The following is a 14,423-nucleotide window of genomic DNA, read 5'->3' as shown; positions in this document are numbered from 1 at the left end:
TCAGACTCACAAGACTGTGAGCCCCTCTGGGGTAGGAACCACACCATTCATTTTTGTTTCTCTAAATCCTAATTCAGTGCCAGCCTTCTAATAAGTGCTAACAAAGATTGGATAAGTAAATAAATGCAACTCATTATTCCATCCTATATTTGCTGAGTCCTCTGAAGTCTTTTCCCTCCTATTGATTCCCACTAACCATAACTTAATCAGACAATTTTTTCCCAAACTGTAATTGCAATATGATTCTATATGATTTTTTAATGTCTATTCTATTCCATACTCATTGATCCCACACACTGACAGGAGGAATTTTGTAATAAAACTTTCCAATGACATCTAGGGGCTGCTGGATAAGTTTCTTCTTTCTAGCTTGGTCACACTGCAGGCACATTCGCCTTCCCTTAGCACAGTGTACTCTTCCATGACGTTTTGCATTTGTACACGCTGCTACTGCTGTTCCATCTAGCAAACTCCATCTAGTCTTTAAAACCCAAATGAAGCTCTTCTGTCAAGCTTTCTCCTAATCCTCCAGACACAGCCCTCTCTGTCCCAACTACTTTGTATATACTGCTATCTTACTGGTGATTGCACTGTAAACTGACTAATTTTTAATAGTTAACCACTGTGGGAGAGATGGACAAGGAAAATTAAAGATGATCAGGTGTGGTCTGTTTCTTCTTTAATCAAATATGGGCTGAATGTTAATTATGATTTGACCAATAAGTTATGGCAGAAGGGACTCTGTGCCAGTTTGGGCCAACATTTGAGAGAACGGCAACTTCTGCTTTGGCCTCTCAGAATCCTAAACCACTCCCATAAGGCATTTGACTACCCTGAGAGCTCCATGCTGTAATGGAGTCCAAGCTAATATGCTGAGATACTGGGTATAGAAGAACTAAGGCCCTAGATTTGTGACCCAGCCATCTTACTTATTTGGGCCACCTCAGCTGAGGTTCCACACATAACAAACCATGCCTACATCTTCCCGCCTAAATTGCTGAGACACAGAATCATAAACACATAAAATAGGCATTGTTTTATGCTACTAAATTTTTGGATCATTTGTTATGCATCAATGGATAATTAGAAAAACCTTCAACATCCACGAGTATTTTCCTAGTTCTCTTCCTACGACATTAGCTGTTATGACCTCACATTCCTTTCTCATTGAACATTGAGATCTCAAACTTCTAAACCTTGTTTATCTGCACTGATTTCCTGGGGAAATTTCCTTCTGTATTAAGGCTTTAAATACCATGCTTATGCTTATGATTTCATAATGTATATCTGTAGTTATCTCAGAAAATCCAGACTCTATGCATTTACTTCCTTGACATACATCTCTATTTTAATGTCTAATAGGCAACTCAAATTAAGTACATTGCAAATGAACTCCTGATCTTCTTAACCAAAGCCGCAACTCTTGAAGTGCTCCCCATCTCAGTATATGTATTCAGAATCAACAGGATGCTCAGAAAAACATCATAGGCATTACCGTTGATTCCTCTTTATTTATTTATTTTTTGAGACGGAGTCTCACTCTGTCGCCCAGGCTGGAGTGCAGTAGCGCGATCTCGGCTCACTACAAGCTCCGCCTCCCGGGTTCACGCCATTCTCCTGCCTCACCCTCCCGAGTAGCTGGGACTACAGGCGCCTGCCACAAACCGGCTAATTTTTTTTTTTTTTTTTTTTTTTTTTTTGTATTTTTAGTAGAGATGGGGTTTCACCGTGTTAGCCAGGATGGTCTCGATCTCCTGACCCCGTGATCCCCCTGCCTTGGCCTCCCAAAGTGCTGGGATTACAGGCGTGAGCCACCGTGCCTGGCCCTGATTCCTCTTTTTCTTGCAGACCTCACTTCAATTTATCAACGAGCACTGTTGACTCTACCGTAAAAATATATTCCAACCTGAGTGATCTCATAAAACATAAGACAGAGTCAGTCCCTACAGTCAAACTGCCAACAGCTTTTCATCACGTTTAGAGCAAAATCTAAAATTTTTACCATTATGCTTATATAATCTGGCTCCCAGTGACTTCTCCAACCTCACAGACTTTCTATTCATTTTCTGCCTCATTCTGTTCCAGTCACATTGGCCTTCTTGCTGGGCCTAGGCATGCCAAACAGATTCCTGCCTCAAGGTTGCAACTCTTTTTTCTCTTGTATTTTCCCTTGTCTTACACAGGAAATTCACTGGGGTCTTAGTGAAAATGACATCCTCAGCAAGGTCCTTTCTGCAAGTCACATCTACAGTAGAGACCCCTCTGTCGCTGGCACTCTCCCATAGAGTTGCTGTATTTTTCATCGTTGTACTTTTCACCACCTGAAATTCATGTTACCAATACAGATTTATTTATTTTATTGCTTATTTCTCGCCAACTCCAACTATTTGAGGCCGGGTACTTTATCTTATGTACTACTATATCCTCAGTCCTGGAAATGTGCCTGGGTAAAATACATGTTGCTTAACTGAATAAACTCAAAGAAGGAAGGAATCTTTAAATTCCTCGACTCACAGCCTTGAATATTTCTTGGTACAAATAATATAGTCCAGGAATATTTGTGAATGTGTTCAAATTAAGTCTGGAAGTCATTCCTAACAACTTATGTAGCTGTCTTCTTTCGAATAAAGTATTTAATCAGGCAGTATATGGAAGCAAATTTTCATGATTTCTGGGTAGCAGATTTCTGATTTTCATCTTAAGTGTCAAGCAAATCTTAATATTTGATGTTCCTGTGGCTGATGTGCTTTTTGAGTAAAGTTGATTTTGTTTTAATAAGTATACCCAAAAAAAGTGATATTTGACTACCATGATTTCTTTTTTTGCTGAATTATTTGGGACAATAGATGAACCGTGCATGGAAGTATTTTGAGGGAATTGTTTCTTACATTTTAAACATAAATCTGTCATAATAGAACAATGGGGAAAAATGTGTTCTCTTGAGACACATTCTCAGGATGTCATCTAATTGGTAATGCAAGGCACATTTATATTTCTGACTATACAGGGTGCTTGTGAAAAGATGTATATTTTAAAAATCAGAAAATTGAAATTCTCAAACTTTAACAGGTTCTCTACATGTGTCTTTTAAGGCATGTGTATATTTTTAACTTGATTTCTAGACAAAGGAGCTTTTTTACTAGGAATTTCTTCATATTCTATAGACCTGGGGAAGTTCATGACAGCTCTGTGCCATCAAAAACACATCAGCATTACTCTCTACTGATAAAATTATCTCTCTTAATAACCAACTGTACATTCTTTTTTGTATTTCAATTTTACTACAATATTAAACACTCCAGAAATGACAGTGCTAATTTTTCACATACCTCTTTCATGTACTCTATTTTGCTAAATAAATTATTCACTAAATTTTGCATATGGTTCATTAATCCTCAATTGTGTGGCTTTATTTTTTTCCTTTTGGAGGTAAAAGTAAGGTCTGCTGCATTTCTAAATAAAGCCCTTTTCTGGCTGTTCATTGTGCCCTGAGGTGTATAATTGGATTCTTTAGTCGTATATCTTAAAAATGCACCACTAACAGAGTTGGAAAAATGTAGCATTACTAAGTTTAAATGCAAGAATTCTATGTATTCAAATAAAATTTACACGAGAAGATGTATTATCTTAGTTTGCCAGAAAGCCATTTTAGTGTTTCAGACAACAAATTGCTCATGGTACATTTTCTACTCCAACATATTCCAGACTGAATAAAAATAAAAGGTACAATTTCAAATGCTATCACCAACAATTTGCTTCTTTTTATGGCACATTTTAGATTTTCTTAGCGTGGGTGATTTAATTTCACAAAGAAAGTACATTTTATCTTAGCGTCTGGGTGTACCTTACCTATCATGTTTCTGCAGTTATGAAAATGAACAGATACCAAGCATAAAAACTCATATTTTTGAATCCATGAATTATAGTGAATTATGACTTACAGGTCTTTAAAGCAGTGCTGCATAGTGTTAAGAACAGATACCCTGAAATCAGATGACCTAAAGTCTCGGCTCTGCCACTGACTAGGTTAGGTAAGTTTGTAACCATTCTGTGCTTCAGCTACCTCATCTGTAAAGTGGAGATAATAATAGTACTAACTGCACAGGGTTGTGCTGAGGTTTACATGAGAAATTTGTATAAAATAGTATGATCATATACTTGACAAGTAATAGCTAGTTTTTTTTTTCTATTTTTTTTTTTTTTTGGAGTCTCGCTCTGTCTCCCAGATTAGAGTGCAGTGGCACAATCTCAGCTCACTGCAAGCTCCGCCTCCTGGGTTCCCGCCATTCTCCTGCCTCAGCCTCCCAAGTAGCTGGGACTACAGGCACCTGCCACCGCACCTGGCTAATTTTTTTTTGTATTTTTTCGTAGAGACAGGGTTTCACCATGTTAGCCAGGATGGTCTCGATCTCCTGACCTCGTGATCCTCCCACCTTGGCCTCCCAAAATTCTGGGATTACAGGCGTGAGCTGCCGCACCAGGCCAATAGCTAGTTTTCTTCTAAAAACTTATTTTATATCCAAAATATAATATTATTAAGTGCTTACTATCTATCTGCTCTTGTACCAGGAACTCAGGGAAACAACTGTGGTCAAAAGAGACATGGTCTGCATACTTTCTAGAAAGTCTGATTGCAGTGAAAAAACCGTATAAAAGGCATAAAGTTATATACCTGACCACTTCTTACCACCATCACTGCTACCACCCTGTTTCATCATCTCTTGCCTCTACACTGGTCTCCCTGTTTCTCTCTTTGCCCCTATTTTCTATTCTCAATGAAGCAGCCAGAGAAATCCTTCTAAAAGACTAGACTGATAATGTCACATCACTGCTCAAAGCACAGCAATGGCTTCCATTTCACTAACAAGGAAAGCTTGACTCCTTATACTGTCTTCCAAGGCCAGGATGATCAGCCCTTTCTTCTCTGACTTTTTTTTCCTGCTTCTCTGTACCTCACTTACACTTTTCTAACTACACTGGTCTGCTTGCTCTGTCTCAACAGCACCAGTGTACTTAGAACTCACGGTCTTTGTACAAGTTATTTTGTCTTCCTAAGACCATCTTCCTCTAGGTATCCTCTTGACTAATTTTCTTCCTCCTTTGAATTTTGCAAAAATAATACCTTCTTAATGAAGTCTGTCCTAATCACTTTATATAAAATTGTAATCTGCCTCCACTTTCCATACGAAATGGCTCTATCTTTTCTGTTTTTCCTACAGCACTTATCATTTTCCAACATTATATATAATTTAGATATTTGTTATATTTATTTGTGAATATATATAATGTTTGTAAGCATGTATATGTAAGCATCACAGGTTGGAGATCTGTTTTGTTTACTGTTGTTTCCCAAGAACTCAGAGAAATGCCTGACAATTAGTAGGCATTCAATAAATTTTTTTTTAGATAAATCAAAATTTTCAACAAATATGCTAGTTCAGAGTGTTTAAACTCAATGATATGTTATTTTCAAACTAAACAGCAGGAGAGAAGAAAGAGGTGAAAAGGGACTTAAAAGTAATGGCAGAAACTGCAATTACTTTTGCATCAACCTAATACATATATAGTCATAAATCACAACCATGTATCAGTCAGTGACAAACTGCATATATGATGTTGACCCCATAAGATTATAATAGAGCTGAAAAATTCCTATCACCTAGTGACACTGTAGCCACCTTAACATCATAGTATGACGCATTACTCATGTGTTTGCAGTGAAGCTGGCATAAAGAAACCTGCATGTCAGTCATATAAAAGCCTATCACATGTAATTATTACATAATACTTGATGGCAGTATAATGACTATGTAAATTGTTTATGTATTTACTGTACATTTTATTCATTTAAGAGTATGCTAATTCATATATATGTATGTTACATACATATATAGGTATGTTAAGTGTAAAACAGCCTCAGATAGGTTTTTCAGGGCGTATTCCAGAAGAAGGCATTGTTATCATAGGAGATGACAGCTCCATGCATGTTATTGCCCCTGAAAACCTTCCAGTGGGACAAGATGTGGAGGTGGAAGACAGTGATATCAATGATCCTGACCCTGTGTAGGCCTGGGATAATGTATATGTAAACAAAAAAGTTTAAAAAGGAAGAAAGAGAAGACCACAAAACAACCAGAAAACAAATAAGACAATGGCAGAACTCGTTATCGATCAGTAGTAACATTGAATGTAAACAGACTAACCTCTGAAATCAAAAGTCAAAGTGGCTGAACGGATGAAACACCAAGACTTAATGATCTGTTGCCTACAGGAAACACGCTCTACCTATAAAGATGCACATAGACTAAAAATAAAGCAATGAAAAAGGATATTACGTGCAAATGGCAACCAAAAAAAGAATAGGAGTAGCTATACGTATATCAGACAAGATAGATTTCAAGACAGAAACTATAAGAAGAGACAAAGAATATTATTATATAATAATAAGAGGGTAAATTCAGCAAGAGGATGTAACAGTTGTAAATATATATGCACCAACACTGGAGCACTCAGATATATAAAGCAAATATTATTAGAAATAAATAGATTGACCCCAATCAACAAAGAAACATCAGCCTTAATGTGTACTACAGAAAAAACTGACTCAACAAATATTTACAAATCATTTCATCCAATGGCTGAAGAATACACACTCTTCTCAATGCATGAATTATTCTCAAGGACAGACCATATGTTAGGTAAAAAATAAATTTTAAAACATTCAAAGATATAATACCAGTTATCTCCTCTAGCCACAGTGGAATAAATGAAGAAATCAATAATAAAAACAATTTTAGAATTATATGAACATATGGAAACTAAACAATATGTTCCTGAATGACCAGTGTGTCAATGAAGAAATCAAGATGAAAATTGAAAAATTTATCTAAATAAATGATAAGACAAAATATGCCAAAATCTATCAGATATAGTGAAATGAATACTCAGAGGTAAGTTTATAGCTATAAGTGCCTACATCAAAAATAGAAAAATGTCAAATTAACAACCTAACAATGCATCTTCAAGAACTAGAAAAGCAAGAGCAAGCAAAACCAAAATTAGCAGAAGAAAGGAAATAAGAAGATCAGAGCAGAAATGAATATAATTGAAATAAAGGAACACAAAGGTTCAATGAAACAAACAAATGCTTTTTGAAAAGATCAACAGAATTGACAACTCTTTAGCCAGAATAAGAAGAAAAGATAGAAGATCCAAACAAAATCAGAGATAAAAAAGGAGACATTACAACTGATATCACAGAAATTCAAAGGATGGTTAGGGGCTACTATAAGCAATTATATGACAATAAATTGGAAAACCCAGAAGAAATGGATAAATTTCTTTTTTTTTGTTTTGTTTTGTTTTTTTTTTTTTTTGAGACGGAGTCTTGCTCTGTCGCCCAGGCTGGAGTGCAGTGGTGCGATCTTGGCTCACTGCAAGCTCCGCCTCCCGGGTTCACGCCATTCTCCTGCCTCAGCCTCTCTGAGTAGCTGGGACTACAGGCGCCCGCCACCATGCCCATATATGACTTACCAATATTGAATCATGAAGAAATAAAAAGCCTGAACAAAACAACAGCATGTAACGTGATTGAAGCCTAATAAAAACTCTCCCATCAAAGAAAAGCCTAGAAACTAATGGCTTCACTGCTGAATTTTACCAAATGATTAAAGAAAAACAAATAACCGTCCTAATGAAATTATTCTAAAAAATACAACACAAGGGACTACTTCCAAGCTTATTCTATGAAGTCAGCACTAACTAGCCTGATACTGAAGCCAGACAAAGGCACATCAAACTATATATATATACACAAATAGTTTTCTTATATGTGTGTGTATATGTATAAATATATATATATTCTATGAAGTCAGCACTAACTAGCCTGATACTGAAGCAAGACAGAGACACATCAAGCTATATATATATATATATATATATATATATATATATATATATATATATAAAATATATATACATACACAAATAGTTTTCTTATATGTGTATATATAAATGTATATAAATATATAATATATTAATATATACAAATGTATATATTAATATATAATATATATTATATATAATATATTACATATATATTATATATAATATATTATATATTACATATAATATATTCTATATAATATGTAATATATTACATATATATTATATATAATATATTACATATATTATATATACATATTGCATATATATTATATAGTATATATTTTATATATTATATATAATATAGTATATATTTTATATATTATATATAATATCATATATATTTTATATATTATATATAATATCATATATATTTTATATGTTATATATAATATAGTATATATTTTATTTATTATATGTATTATATTTTATATATTATATAAACACATATATTATATATATTAATTATATAATTATAAATACATTTATTATTATATGTACACACATATAAGAAAACTATTTGCCTGAATCATTGTATATAACAGAAAAACCCTCTTTCAAATAAGGAGAAAACAACAGCTAATTTCAGTACCTACAACATCCTGACTATCCAGAGTTCCTGAGTCTGTCCATGTGACAATTTTACTGCTAGCATAATCAGCATTTGAAAAAACTAGCACACTAAACAAAACTACAACCAAGGACTCCGACAGTTTCCATTTCACTTCCCTGCCACCTCTAGCAGAGTAGGTGCTTGTATCCATGTCTGGGAGACCTGAAGACAGATCACATCACAGGACTCTTTGCAGACATTCCCCAGCACCAGCCCACAACCAATGGCTCCAATGGGTCAAGAGCAATCACTGCAGTCTCACTCTCAGGAAGCTCAATTCATAGGGGAAGGGGGAGAGTGCCACATCAAAGAATCAACCCATGGGACGAAAGAATCTGAACAGAAGCCTTTGAGTTCCAGATCTTTCCACTGAAAGTCTACCCAAATGAGAAGGAACCAGAAAAGTAATTCTGGTGATATAAAAAAGCAAGGTTCCTTAACATTCTCCAAAAGATCACACTGGCTCTCCAGGAATGGATTTAAACCAAGAATAAATCTCTGAGTTGCCAGATAAAGAATTCAGATGGTTAATTATAAAGCTACTCAAGAAGGTACCAGAGAAAGGTAAAAATCAACTTAAAAGAAATTTAAAAAATAGATAGAATATAAATAAAAACCTCTGCAGAGAAATAGATTTCATAAAGTAAAAACAAACAAACAACAACCAAAAAACCCCCCACAACTTCGGGAAATGAAAGACACACTTAGAGAAATACAAAATACATTAGAACGTTTCAACAATAGACTAGAACATGTATGAGAAAGAACTCCAGAGTTTGAAGACAAGGCTTTCAAATTAACCCAATCTGACAAAGAAGAAAAAAAAATTTTAAAAATGAACAAAGCCTCCAGGAAATTTAAGATTATGTTAAATGACCAAACATAAGAATAATAGATGTTCCTGGGGAAGAAGAGAAATCTAAAAGGTTGGAAAACTTATTAGAGGGAATAATCCAGGAAAACTTTCCTGGTCTTTCTAGAGATCTAGACATTAAAATACAAGAAGCTCAAAAAACATCCAGGAAATTGATCACAAAAAGATTATCACCTGGGCACATAGTTTTCAGGTTATCTAAAGTCAAAACAAAGGAAAGAATCTTAAGAGCTGCGAGGCAAAAGGATCAGATAACCTAAAAAGAAAAACCTATTAGATTAACAGCAAATTGCTCAGCAGAAACTCTACAAGCCAGAAAGGATTGAGGTCCTATCTTTAGCCTCCTTAAACAAAATAATTATCAGCCAAGAAATTTGTATCCGGTGAAACTAAGCTTCATAAACGAAGGATGGTTTTCAGACAAACACATGCTGAGCGAATATGCTACTACCAAGCCAGCACTACAAGAAATATGAAAAGGAGTTGTAAATCTTGAAATAAGACCTAAAATACACCAAAATAGAACCTCACTTAAGCATAAATCTCACAGGACCTATACAACTGTAACACAATTTAAAAGAAAAAGGTATTCAAGCAACAACTAGCAGGATGAATAAAGCAATACCTAATGTCTGAATACTAATATTGAATGTGAATGACCTAAATTCACCAATTAAAAGATACAGATGGCAGAATGGATAAAAATCCACCAATCAAGTATCTGCTGTCTTTAAGACACTCACCTAGCACATAAGGACTCACATAAACTTAAGGTAAAGGAGTGGGAAAAGATATTCCATTCAAATGGACACCAAAAGCAAGCAGGAGTAGCTATACTTATGTCAGACAAAACAGACTTAAAAGCAACAACAGTTAAAAAAAAGACAAAGAGGGACATTATATAATGATAAAAGAAATAGTCCACAGGAAAATATCGCAATCCCAAATATATATGCACCTAACACTGGAGCTTCCAAATTTATAAAGCAATTACTACTAGACCTAACAAATGAGACACATGGCAACACAATGATAGTGGAGGACTTTAATGCTCCACAGAGAGCATTAGACAGTTCGTGAAAAGAGAAAGTCAACAAAGAAATAATGAACTTAAACTATATTCTAGAACAAATGGGCTTAACAGATATTTACAGAACATTCTACTGAAGAACTGCAGAGTATACATTCTTTTTTTTTTAATACTTTAAGTTTTAGGGTACGTGTGCACAACATGCAAGTTAGTTACATATGTATACATGTGCCATGTTGGTGTGCTGTACCCATTAACTTGTCATTTAGCATTAGGTATATCTCCTAATGCTGTCCCTCCCCCATTCCCCCACCCCACAACAGGCCCTGGTGTGTGACATTCCCTTTCCTGTGTCCATGTGTTCTCATTGTTCAATTCCCACCTATGAGTGAGAACATGTTGTGTTTGGTTTTTTTGTCCTTGCGATAGTTTGCTGAGAATGATGGTTTCCAGCTTCATCCATGTCACTATAAAGGACATGAACTCATCCCTTTTTATGGCTGCATAGTATTCCACGGTGTATATGTGCCACATTTTCTTAATCCGGTCTATCATTGTTAGACATTTGGCTTGGTTCCAAGTCTTTGCTGTTGTGAACAGTGCCACAATAAATATACGTGTGCATGTGTCTTTATAGCAGCATGATTTATAATCCTTTGGGTATACACTCAGTGATGGGATTGCTGGGTCAAATGGTATTTCTAATTGTAGATCCCTGAGGAATTGCCACACTGACTTCCACAATGGTTGAACTAGTTTACACTCCCACCAACATTGTAAAAATGTTCCTATTTCTCCACATCCTCTCCAGCACCTGTTGTTTTCCTGACTTTTTAATGATCGCCATTCTGACTGGTGTGAGATGGTATCTCATTGTGGTTTTGATTTGCATTTCTCTGATGGCCAGTGATGATGAGCATTTTTTCATGTGTCTTTTGGCTGCATAAATGTCTTCTTTTGAGAAGTGTCTGTTCGTATCCTTCGCCCACTTTTTGGTGGGTTGTTTGTTCTTTTCTTGTAAATTTGTTTGAGTTCATTGTAGATTCTGGATATTAGCCCTTTGTCAGATGAGTAGATTGCAAAAATTTTCTCCCATTCTGTAGGTTGCCTGTTCACTCTGACAGTAGTTTCTTTTGCTGCTCAGAAGCTCTTTGGTTTAATTAGATCCCATTTGTCAATTTTGGCTTTTGTTGCCATTGCTTTTGGTGTTTTAGACATGAAGTCCTTGCCCATGCCTATGTCCTGAATGGTATTGCCTAGGTTTTCTTCTAGGGTTTTTATGGTTTTAGGTCTACATTTAAGTCTTTAATTCATCTTGAATTAATTTTTGTAGAAGGTGAAAGGAAGGGATCCACTTTCAGCTTTCTACATATGGCTAGCCAGTTTTCCCAGCACCATTTATTAAATAGGGAATCCTTTCCCCATTGCTTGCTTTTGTCAGATTTGTCAAAGATCAGATAGTTATAGATATGCGGCATTATTTCTGAGGGCTCTGTTCTGTTCCATTGGTCTATATCTCTGTTTTGGTACCAGTACCATGCTGTTTTGGTTACTGTGGCCTTGTAGTATAGTTTCAAGTCAGGCAGCATGATGCCTCCAGCTTTGTTCTTTTGGCTTAGGATTGACTTGGCAATGTGGGCTCTTTTTTTTGGTTCCATATGAACTTTAAAGTAGTTTTTTCAAATTCTGTGAAGAAAGTCATTGGTAGCTTGATGGGGATGGCATTGAATCTATAAATTACCTTGGGCAGTATGGCCCTTTTCACAGTATTGATTCTTCCTACTCATGAGTATGGAATGTTCTTCCATTTGTTTGTATCCTCTTTTATTTCATTGAGCAGTGGTTTGTAGTTCTCCTTGAAGAGGTCCTTCACATCCCTTGTAAGTTGGATTCCCAGGTATTTTATTCTCTTTGAAGCAATTTTGAAGGGGAGTTCACTCATGATTTGGCTCTCTGTTTGTCTGTTATTGGTGTATATGAATGCTTGTGATTTTTGCACATTGATTTTGTATCCTGAGACTTTGCTGAAGTTGCTTATCAGCTTAAGGAGATTTTGGGCTGAGACGATGGGGTTTTCTAGGTATACAATCATGTCATCTGCAAACAGGGACAATTTGACTTCCTCTTTTCCTAATTGAATACCCTTTATTTCCTTCTCCTGCCTGATTGCCCTGGCCAGAACTTCCAACACTGTGTTGTATAGGAGTGGTAAGAGAGGGCATCCCTGTCTTGTGCCAGTTTTCAAAGGGAATGCTTCCAGTTTTTGCCCATTCAGTATGATATTGGCTGTGGGATTGTCATAGATAGCTCTTATTATTTTGAGATACGTCCCATCAATACCTAATCGATTGAGAGTTTTTAGCATGAAGGGCTGTTGAATTTTGTCAAAGGCCTTTTCTGTATCCATTGAGATAATCATATGGTTTTTGTCGTTGGTTCTGTTTATGTGCTGGATTACGTTTATTGATTTGCATATGTTGAACCAGCCTTGCACCCCAGGGATGAAGGCCACTCAATCATGGTGGATAAGCTTTTTGATGTGCTGCTGGATTTGGTTTGCCAGTATTTTATTGAGGATTTTTGCATTGATGTACATTCTATCCATCAGTACATGGAACACTCTCCAAGATAGACTTATGTAATAGGTCATTAAAAAGTCTCAATAAGTTTCAAGAAAATCAAAATTATATCAAGTACTCTTTCAAACCACAGTGGAATAAAATTGGAAATTAACTCCAAAAGGAACCCTCAAGACTATACAAACACATGGAAATTAAATAATCTGCTCCTGAGTGATCATTGGGCCAACAGTGAAATCCAGATGGAAATTTAAAAACTCTTTGAACTGGCCAGGCACAGTGGCTCACACCTGTAATCCCAGCACTTTGGGAGGCTGAGGCGGGCAGATCACAAGGTCAGGAGATCGAGACCATCCTGGCTAACATAGTGAAACCCTGTCTCTATCAAAAATACAAAAAAATTAGCTGGGCATGGTGGCGGGCACCTGTAGTCCCAGCTACTCAGGAGGCTCAGGCAGGAGAATGGCGTGAACCCAGGAGGCGGAGTTTGCAGTGAGCCAAGATCACATCACTGTACTCCAGCCTGGATGACAGAGCGAGACTCTGTCTCAAAAAAAAAAAAAAGAAAATTTTTTTTTGAAATGAATGATAATAGTGACACAACCTATCAAAACCTCTGGGAGGCCAGGTGCAGTGGCTCACACCTGTAATCCCAGCACTTTGGGAGGCCAAGGTGGGCGGATCACGAGGTCAGGAGATCAAGACCATCCTGACCAACATGGTGAAACCCCATCTCTTCTAAAACACAAAAAATTAGCCAGGTGTGGTGGTGTGCACCTGTAGTCCCAGCTACTCAGAAAGCGGAGGCTGGAGAATCACTTGAACCTGGGAAGTGGATGTAACAGTGAACCAAGATCGCACCACTGCACTCCAGCCTGTCAACAGAGCAAGATTTCATCTAAAAAAAAAAAAAAAAACCAACTTTGGGATACAGCAAAAGCATTGCTAAGAGGAAAGTTCATAGCCTTAAAGGCCCACATCAAAAAGTCTGAAAGAGCACAACTAGATGATCTAGGTTCACACCTTAAGGAACTACAGAAACAAAAACAAACCAAACCCAGCAGAAGAAAAGAAATAACAAAGATCAGTGCAGCAGAACTAAATGAAATTGAAACAAAAAAACACAAAAGACAAATGAAACAAAAGGCTGGTTCTTTGAAAAGATAAAAAAAATTGATAGACCATTAGCAAGATTAGCCAAGAAGAAAGAATATCCAAATAAGCTCAATTAGAAACAAGATGGGAAATATTACAACCAATAACACAGAAATACAAAAGATCATTCAAGGCTACTATGAATACCTTTATGAAGACAAAGTAGAAAACCTAGAGGAGATGGATAACTGTCTAGAAATAGACAACCCTCCTAGATTAAACCAGGAA

The 14,423-nt window shown here is 36.2% G+C and overlaps 1 long non-coding RNA gene across 1 annotated transcript in view; it reads left to right on the top strand.

Annotated features, from left to right (window-relative positions):
• LOC134732895 (uncharacterized) overlaps positions 1–14,423 on the top strand; it is a 278,832-nt gene that overhangs the window by 163,160 nt on the left and 101,249 nt on the right. The window lies entirely within an intron of this gene.

The sequence above is a fragment of the Symphalangus syndactylus genome, chromosome 17 (genome assembly GCF_028878055.3).
Source record: "Symphalangus syndactylus isolate Jambi chromosome 17, NHGRI_mSymSyn1-v2.1_pri, whole genome shotgun sequence".
Taxonomy (NCBI): domain Eukaryota; kingdom Metazoa; phylum Chordata; class Mammalia; order Primates; family Hylobatidae; genus Symphalangus; species Symphalangus syndactylus.
The sequence above is the reverse complement of the archived record's forward strand: the minus strand, read 5'-3'. Positions and strand labels throughout refer to the sequence as shown.